The sequence below is a fragment of the Pteropus alecto genome, unplaced genomic scaffold, assembly GCF_000325575.1.
Source record: "Pteropus alecto unplaced genomic scaffold, ASM32557v1 scaffold20, whole genome shotgun sequence".
Lineage (NCBI taxonomy): Eukaryota > Metazoa > Chordata > Mammalia > Chiroptera > Pteropodidae > Pteropus > Pteropus alecto.
The window spans coordinates 43,727,180-43,737,052 of record NW_006436298.1 but is presented as its reverse complement, the minus strand read 5'-3'; the positions used below and the strand labels follow the sequence as shown (position 1 = coordinate 43,737,052).

At 34.2% G+C, this 9,873-nt stretch overlaps 1 pseudogene; it reads right to left on the bottom strand.

Annotated features, from left to right (window-relative positions):
• Positions 1–161: 161 nt before the first annotated feature.
• LOC112480938 lies at positions 162–277 on the bottom strand (annotated as a pseudogene).
• Between the last annotated feature and the right edge of the window lie 9,596 nt (positions 278–9,873).

Below are 9,873 nucleotides of genomic sequence, written 5' to 3'. Positions count from 1 at the left end.
ATATTATTATTATTATTATATTTTCAATTCCATAAAGCAAGGAAAAGAAAACTAAAATGTGAGTGTGACCTTGAGTACAACACAGGCCCTCAGTACTTATTCTCTCATACCTGGTCCGAGTTTATTTTTTTTTATTTTAAATTATTTATTATTATTATTTATGACTATAGCACCTGGTTTTCCTAGGTGGTCTCCTATCCAAGTACTAACCAGGCCCGACCCTGCTTAGTTTCCAAGATCAGACATCAGGCTTGTTCAGGGTGGCATGGCCATAGACTATGGACCAGGGCTCCACTGGGACATGAACCCAGGATCTTCTGCATGTAAAGCAGACGTCCTAACTGCTACACTATGGAGACAGTATCAAAACAGCATTGTATTGGCAGCAAAACAGACAAAGGGGCCAATGGAATAGAATCGAGAGTCCAGAAGTAAACCCATATTGATACGGGCAAAGAATTTTCAACAAAAAAGCCAAAAACATACAGTGGAGAAAGGAAAGCCTCTTCAATAAATGGTGCTGGGAAAACGGGAAAGCCATCTGCAAAAGAATGAAAATTTGGATTTTAAAAGAATGCTTGATAGCTGAAGTGACTTTTTATTGACACAACTCCAGTTATAATAAGGCAACTTAGAGGAACACATTTTTGTACCTGGGGACAACTGGGAAGAATGGTGTCAAGGAGTAGTTTCTGAATATTTCAGTTATTGAGTGTAACGATTGTGATTCTAATGACTCCCCAAATGCATAGACCAAGATAGCCTTTATTCTCCTCAGTTTTACTAAATTTTAGACAGAGTTCTTTTTGACTACAGGCTCTTGACCTTTTCTAGGATCATTTACTAAGAAAACTTTCCATTGTTATTTCTTTCTCTGCCTCTTTGATATGTAAATATTCTCACAGGCTCTTCACAGTTTTACAACCTGGGACTGTCTTTCTGCCATACCTGGGTGCTCTCCCTATGAAATGTAATCATCAAGAAAGATAGAACACCTTTGTTTTCCTGTCTCTGTGGTAAGGCAGGAGCCCTACTTTCATAGGTGCCAATTACCAAACACAGGTGGCTAAATCACTTTGACCAACCTCTTCCCCAATGTCTTGTCCTCTAGTACTAGCTCATTAACTCTCCCTAGTGTTTAAAAACAAAAGTGTTTTTGTTTCAGTGGAGTTGAGCTCACTCTCTTGCTACCATTGCAATTGTCTTGATCTCTATTGTGTTATTTTGGGTAAAATCTTCCCTGCTGTTTTAAACAAGTGTCCAGAGCAATTTTTCTTTTACAACATCAAAATATTCCACCATATCTCCAGAGGTATGGAGGTAGGGTCTCTTCAGGCTCTGGCGGTAGACTGTTTATCTGAAAGATTTATATAAATTGTTGACTGTCTGGATTGTTTTCTTTTTTCATTTTTAGTTATTATCTTAGCTAGTACTACCTGGTAATTTTTCTTTGATGTGACTCAGCTTATGGAGACCGTTAGTGGAACACAGCAGATTAGGATATGTTCCCAACTGGAAGAAATATAATCCTTTATTTAAAAAAAAATCGCCAAATATTTATATTAGCATTCATTAAACAAATATTAATTGTGCAAATACCAGTCACCTTGTAACTATTAAGCTTATAAAGGTGAATAAGATAAATTCCCTGATCTCAAGCAGCTTGCATTCTCTTCACATGAGTAACGCAAGCAGATCAAGTCCTCCATAACATTGTTCAAAGAGGACAAAATCCTAAGGGAAAAAGGAAATACATTGTATCATTCAGCATTTGAAATATGTTGGTAAATATATGCAAGGAGGACAGGGTTCAGCATTTTATTAAAGCCTGAAGTTTGGTATTCTTTCTGTGTATTCATGTTCTGCTCTTGTCTTCTGTAAAAGGCCATTAACTGCTGACATACACTTTGTCAATTATAAATTCACCTCTGGCCTGACATGATTTGACTTATGCAAATCCTTAGGGCTGCTAAGTGGAGCAGAATACTGAGCTCTTGATGAAAGATATAATCTCACATTTTAGTGCACACACACGTGACTTTGGGCAAAAAAAGAGAAAGAAAAAAGAAAAAGAACTCTGTATGGGACAAGATAAATTAAGGAATAAATAGTTTGTGCAAAAGTCAAATGTCTTACAATCTATGATATTTTCCTGATAACATCTTAATTAGCATAAAAGTCCCTAAAATTTTTCTTGAATGTTTACTATTTTTTGCATCAGCATTGTATTTCTTTGGCGTGTAGAATAATGAATTCCTCTAAATGCTACTGTATTTTTGAATTGTGATATATTGATTTTTGTCAAATAGATAATGGTATTCATTTCCATTTCCATTCTAAAGGTAACTCATGTTCATTGTTTACTCTATTACAAACTGAAATATTTGCATTTTTGTTGTGTGCCCCACAATTACTAGGTAACAGTCCTGCGAACTCATTTATGTAACTTAATAGTGTTCTTTAAAACTGTAAATTAGACTAGACATTACTATATTGGTTTATAAGTGTTATATAATGAGAAAGGACAAGTCTGAAACTAATTGTTTTTTAAGAAGGCTGTTTCTGATAGGAATACCATACAAAACAACTTTGTTTTGCCCTAAGCTTTAAATTAAATCTTGTTACCAAAAAGAAAGTTATAGACTATTGATTTTCTTAGCCTTAATTCTCCCAAGTCATTATCTCAGTCTCTGTAGCATTTAGCTGCTTTAATTTACTTACCAAAGCTAAGGATAATCAACTTCCTTTACTCTTTCACTAGGCAAATCAACAGAGTAATTTTCTCTAATCAAATACTATTGTATTGCAAAGAAACACATCTCATAGAAACCTGGCTGGTCCCTTCACCTAAAAAAAGAGGAAACTCTCAATAAAATTATTATTCTGGTTTCATAGAGGGGGATTAAAAATATAGTGAAACCATTGTTTTACATACCATTACATCATTGGCTATCTCATTTTTTGTCTTTGTTTGCTCGTGTGCGTCTGTGTAGTTTTATGTTTCTATGTGTATGGCATGAGCAGTAGTTAAAAAGTTGAAATATTTGGGGTTGCCCATTATGTCTAAATATTGAATTTGGCATCAAATTCAGCTTCTATGACAAGGAAAACAAAATTTTTATCCAGCTATATAAAACTAAACCTCCTGTTGAGATTTCAGCATTTGTCCTTTCTTGAACTGTATTTAGTCAGACTGCCCTGTAACCTTATCTATGCTCGAGGTTTCAACTTTAATCTCTGAGGAGGCACCCACTAGTCTATCTAGTCTTGAGCCTCCTCAATTCTGAGCCTAGTAATATTGTAATTATTAATAATGGAAGTAACAATAAAAACATATTTTACATATAAGCTATATTTATTTTTATACATAAGCTTTACGGAAGTTTGGATAATATTTCCATACATATTATCTATCTTGTTTTAACTTTGAAATACTTTGAGCTTGGTGGGGAAGGTAATATTTTCCCTGATATGCCATCAACTTAGATTCCCTATTATTGCCTCAGGCCTAACATTGACAAAATTAACACTACTTGTCTTCTCACTGTTCATTTCTATCAGAGGAATCCAGGCTTAATACTTCTGTTGCCTGATTCTTTTCCTCTAAACTGCTGTCAGAAAATTGTTAATCGTTAGATATGGCTCTTGAATCTGCACCTTCCCTAATTCCATATCCCTTCCCCGTTTTTGGTTTTCATCATTGCCCAGTTAACTTATTCTAGCAACCTCCACATGGTTTTCTTGACTCTAGAATTTTCTCTCTTCATACTGAATATTAAAACCAAGCCATATTCCTAATCTGACAATTTCAGCAACATGTCTCAAAATCATGTTTCTCCCCTTTCCTTTGCGTAAATTCAAACTCTTCTTGGGCATATAAGGAATTTTTACTCTGGTTCTATTCTGCATTTCTTTCCTTATTATCATTTACTACACCCCAATACGGCTTCCTGATTTCAGTCAAACTTGACTCTTTAGTAATGTTCTCATCACATATTATTTCATTCTGACATCTGGGTTTTTGCTTATGGTAACTGACTCACTTGATGAAGGTCCCTGTTCTTCTTTTTCTATCTGTTCTTATTCATACCTTAAAGCTGAAATCTAATCCCACTTTCTCAATTCCTTCTGGCTCTAACTCATCTTTCAGACCTTCATTTTTATACTATACAGTTTAGCTCTTCATTTTTTTTTTTTCATTGTAGTTTATTACAATCACTTAGAGGTCATATTGTAAATACTATTGTTTTATTATGTAATGTTAACCATTTGAATTGTATGTTTTCGAAAGCTAGATGGTATGTTTTATGAAGCAGCAGGGATTTTTTTTTCCCCTTTTACTTTATTTCTTTTGCCTGAATTTCTTGGTTAAGCTTTAATCTGTTACAGGGAAATTCATACTGGCATCCAGATAGTGAGAGCTTTGCATTTGATTTGGAGTTCTCTCAAATACTGGTGATATAATGCATCACCTTCTCTAAAAACAATTTACTTCAAGCCCCCATACAAGCATCATGGCAGCTTGGGGCTGTAAGTCATTGTGGTCTAGATGACATATTATCAAGCACAAACTAATTTATTTAAATGGCCAATATAGCAATAAATATTATTTAAGTTGAGTTGCAATTTTACAGTAGATGTGATGTATACATCTCTTTCTTTGAGGTGATTACTGAATATCTCAGGGGTTGAGATTGACATTAAACCTCACGTGAGATCATTGTCTAGGGCACAAAACAATAACTAACAACCTTACTTGTGACATTCCGATTCTGGAAAAGAGTGAATAGGGATTATGAGTAGATAATTGTGGGAACCATCCTTTTTAATCTTCTGTTAAAGTAGCTTAAAGAGATGGTAATTTTCAATAATCTAAAACACCTATTCTTTTCTAAATGAATAATTAAAATGAAAATAAATATTTGAAAAACTCTTTTATTACATACATAAGTGACAGATATGGAAAAGAATGCATTCTGTCAAATGCTGCAAAATTAACATGGCCTGTGCTGATCCCAACACCAGGTTTGGAGGTTTTGATTGTACCACGAGAAGTGTGGCATTGATGGGGCTTCATGTGGAGAAGCATCAGTAACATTCCCAGGTGGACTGTTTTTAGCACAAGCTATGGAGTGCAGAGAAAAATATATATAAATTTTGTTTTTAGGAGATATTTACTTTCATTCAAAGGTTACTGTTTTCCTCAATTCCATTTTTTTTTCCTGACATTTTTTGGGGTGTGGTAAAGTACACATCGCATAAAATTTACCATGTTAGCCATTTTAAAGTGTGCAATTCAGTGACATATAGAAAACTCACAATATTACAACCATCATTTCTATCTAGTTCCAGAACATTTCATTTTTCCAAAAGGAAATCCCAGACCCAAAAGCAGTCACTTCCTATTTCCTGTCTCCACTCAGGCCTTGGCAACCACTAATCTGCTTTTTATCTCTACAGAATCATTTATTCCGAATATTTCATATACATGGAATGATACCATATGTGACCTTTGGTGTTCATCTTATTTCTCTGAGTATAATGTTTTAAGGTTAATCCACATGGTAGCATTTATCAGTATTTCATTCCCTTTATAACTGAATAATGTTCCATTGTTTGGCTATACCATATTTTATCCAATCATCAGCTGATGGAAATTTGTTTTTTTCCCCCACTTTTTGACTATTCTGAATGGTGCTGCTGTAAACATGTATGAACAAATATTTGTTTAAACATCTGTTTTCAGTTCTTTTGGGTATATATCTAGGAGTGGAATTGCCAGGTCATATGGTAATTCTACTTTTAATTTATTGAGGATCCATCAAACTGTTTTCCACAGAGGCTGAATCATTCTACATTTCCACCAACCATTTATGACAGTTCAGATTTTACCATATCTTTACCAATACTTATTTTTTGTTTTCTTTTTAATTTTTTTTATATCCACCCTAATGTATGAAAAGTACACCTCATTGTGGTTTTCACCTGCATTTCTCTAATGGCTAATGATGTAGAATATTTTCTCATGTGCGGTTGGGCATTTGTATATCTTCCTGTTCCTGATACTCTAAACTACCCTATGATTCTAACATCTTAGAATAAATTAATTCAGCCTGCATCCTTCCAAGGATTATCCCTAGGCTAATGATGAAGGAAGTAAAAAAAAAAAAAGTTTTTAAACTAATAATTCAGGGCAAAGGATTCTCTATTTGATAAACTAATTTCTCATTTTTGGCTAATATTTACATATCATTTATTATTAATTTTCTGTACTTCAAATGGCATAGAATAAAAAAACCATAATTTTCCTAAAAACTATTCATTAACTAAAATAAGGTTCAAGTGTCTTGCCATTTTCCCCCGCTTTTTTTCCCCACAAAAACTTTTCTCTAAATTCAGTAAACCAGTGAGTATTTGGGTGTTCTGAGGGGGCAGTCTCTTCTCTAAAGACATTTAATGATAAAACAATTTTATCTTTAGATTCTTCCACCCCCATTCTTCTCTCCTATTCTATTACTATCTTTCACATCTCTACCATTTTTGTCAGAAACAGATTTGCCTACTCATTGAGGTTAATATTCTCTACAGAAAGCTGAGACAAATTGTCTCCTTCTATCTCTTTCCTGTGACTTTAATTATCTCTCTTGAAGATTTCTCCTTCCTACAAACCTCAATAACTTAGACGAGCCTGAAATAGGGCTTTGCCTAGGACTTGGTAGTTAGTAATGGAAATATGACTCTTTCAGGTTGTTTATATGACCTATATTTGGTGGGTCACAGGTGGAAAGTGAGGGAATCCCAGCTTTGGGAATGGCCTTTTACATTTGGAGAGTTTCATGAAGGCAGTGGTGGGCCTCTTTCTTCAATCACGCTGATTTCCTCTAGAATTCCCTTGAGAAGAAAAAAAAGAGCAGCTGAATTCTGCTTTTACTGCTTGTTCCAGGCTATTTGTTTTCAACCTGAGTTTTATACTGTTGCTTATAAGTGTACACCTTTTCAAAAGAAAAATATGATGAATGTTACTATTGTTGCAAAGAAAAGATAAAGCAAATTGTTCCCAAATGATTTCTACCTCTCTCCTATAGCCCCAGTAGATAATCATAATAGAGTTCACTTACCATATTAATAGTGTATGTTTACTGAATATAATACACCCACGCATTTCAAAAGATGAAGCAAATTTCACTTGTGATACCTTAAACTTTCTATTTTAGAGCAAAGTCCTGTAGATAATTAATGTAGCTAATTAACTGTGAATATAATTGGCTACTTTGGAGAACAATTTGCCACTTCACTGTTGTCTGAGAGCAGAAAAGACAAAATACATACAAATTAGAGAGTTGTCACTATAATTATTTGAGATTATTGTTGAGAACTCTTATCTGTATGGGACATTTAAGATGACTGCACCAACACAAGCAAATTAGATGATTTTGATACTTAAAAGCATAATACTTCTTTTAGTTTACTCGACCAAATTTGTTTAATACTTGAAGGCAAACTTAATAGCATCAAGATTCTAAAGATGTTAGGCAGCCCTCAATAATGTTAAAAACAAATTATTTAAAAAATTGTAGTGTTCATTAGGGTTACTTCCAGGAAAGAGAATTTTAGAGATTTTACTTTCTACTTTATTCTGTAGAAATAATTTTCTTAATATACAAATATTTATAGCTTGAAGAAAATTAATTAGTTTGGAAATAAGTTAGTAAATATATAAAGAATTTGCCACTGTTCAAATTTCAAAAACTCTACTTTTCATTGGCTATAGAAAAAAATCATTAGGGAAAAAATGCCTGATGGGCATTAAACCTGGCAGATGGTCATATACTGAAGTTAATATTCACCATTTCCATGCTTGAAAATTTGCTTTCTTTTAGAATTAATCTCCAAACTTTGACTCACTTGCAATTTACTAGAAAAGACAAAGTATGGGGGAGTTTATCAAGGCAACAAAAGAACAATATATCTGATTATTTTTGACATGTGATATAACATTTAGATGATCTCCAAACAAGAGAATTATGTATGCTGTTATAAAAGAGTATTGAAAGAGAACCAATTAATATATTTTACAGAGACTTATTTTATAATTATGTCCTTGGAGAAAATCAGTGAAAGTTCTATATCAGGACTTTTAGCGAAGTCCTCCAAGTATACTTCAATGAATGAATGTGCCAAAGTCCAGTTTATCCAGTGAAAAGCTAACCTAGGAATACTGATGGGCTGAGAATGGTTTTGCTTGCAGGTGTAAGCCATGTTCTGCACAGTGACAAGGTTTGTGCAGCCTTACTTATTTCTGCTTCCTGATGAACCACATACCCTTTTGTAAAATATTGCTCATTAGGAGTGTGAAGTGCTTGTTAAAGTTACCCATTTTTATTCAGTTTTTCATTCAACAGATATCCTACAGATTCTGTATTGGGTTGGAAATTTTGTTAGAAATTAATAAATCATGATGTTTCCTTAAGGAGTTCACAATTTAGTAAAGTGATGGAATCAAATGAATACATCAGTATTTTAGTTTCTAATAAAAGTATATATAGAGAGTATTATAATAAGGTGTAAGGGAGGAACGTGTCATTTTTTTAAAGAGGCAGGAAAGACCTTATAGGGTGGTGACAGGAGTATATGTATTCATTAATTCAACAACTATTTATAGAGTACTTAGTATTTTCTAAGCTGGAGATTCAACAACAGGCAAAGTACAGTCTTTGTCCTCAAGAAGCTTATAACATTTTGAAAGGTGGGTAGGTATCACCAGTAGACATGGGGATAAAAGTACATTCCAGATGGAATCACAGAATCTTTGAGTGTGCTTATATATGTTAGTCATTGTGCCTTCTATACCCACCTACCACTTGTGGCTGAAACTGCTAGAACTCCTCCCACCCCACTCCCAGGGAAATAATACTTAGTTTTTTTAGTTTTTTTTTTTCCTTTTGTTGTTTTTTTTTCTGTAGAAGACACTGGTTAGTGAGTGGAGGACAAAAAGATCTAAAGAAACCAATACATGGCCTGACCATTGACCTGAGGTTTTGCCCAAGTAGTGAGAAGTTGGACTAGATTTTTAACTCAATGACATGTAACAGAATAATCAACTGGTGGTAGGCTCTGGAACAGAACACATGTAGAGAACTCTGGATTGTGGGCAGGATGTTCTGTGTAAAAGATGAGCTGAGCAGAGAAACCATGTCAAGAAATTCAAAATAATGGAGCAGACTTAGGCAAACATTAGAGATCATGCATTAATATAAAAACTTAATAAAGACTTTCAGAGTTTCATTCCACAAGTCCTGAGTTGTAGATCTAGCCCAAGCCTCTTGTTCCATTTTTAACTCTACATGTATTTTAATATCCAAAGGTAGCATGGGATGTTGAGGGATCTCTAGGTAGTCTTTTAAGGCTGGAATGTAGAGCACAATAAGAGATGAGTCTAGAAAGAAAAACATGTCCCTAACATGAACAGTGTTGCATGCAATGATTAGAAGTTTGGGCGTTATAAACAATGGAAATCATTGTAGGCCTCCGACTAAGGGAGTTACATGGTCATATTGCATTACATAAAGGTCACTCGAGTGTTTTGGAGGGGTCATAAATGGAGGCAGAGGAGCCTCTTAGAAAACTCTGAGGATGACAGTAAGGGATATTAGTAGTCTGTAGTAAGGCAATAGCTATAGGAATAGAAAGATGATATTTGATATTTCAGTGTTGTGGAAATTACATGATGTGGATGCTGATTTTGAGAAAAGAATTCAAAGATTACTCTGGCAAATGAATGCCAGTACTTCACCAATAAGGGAAATCCTGGAAGCAGCGTACATTTGAGGGAAAAAGAATTAGTGAAGTTATAGAATGTTAAGATTGGAGTAT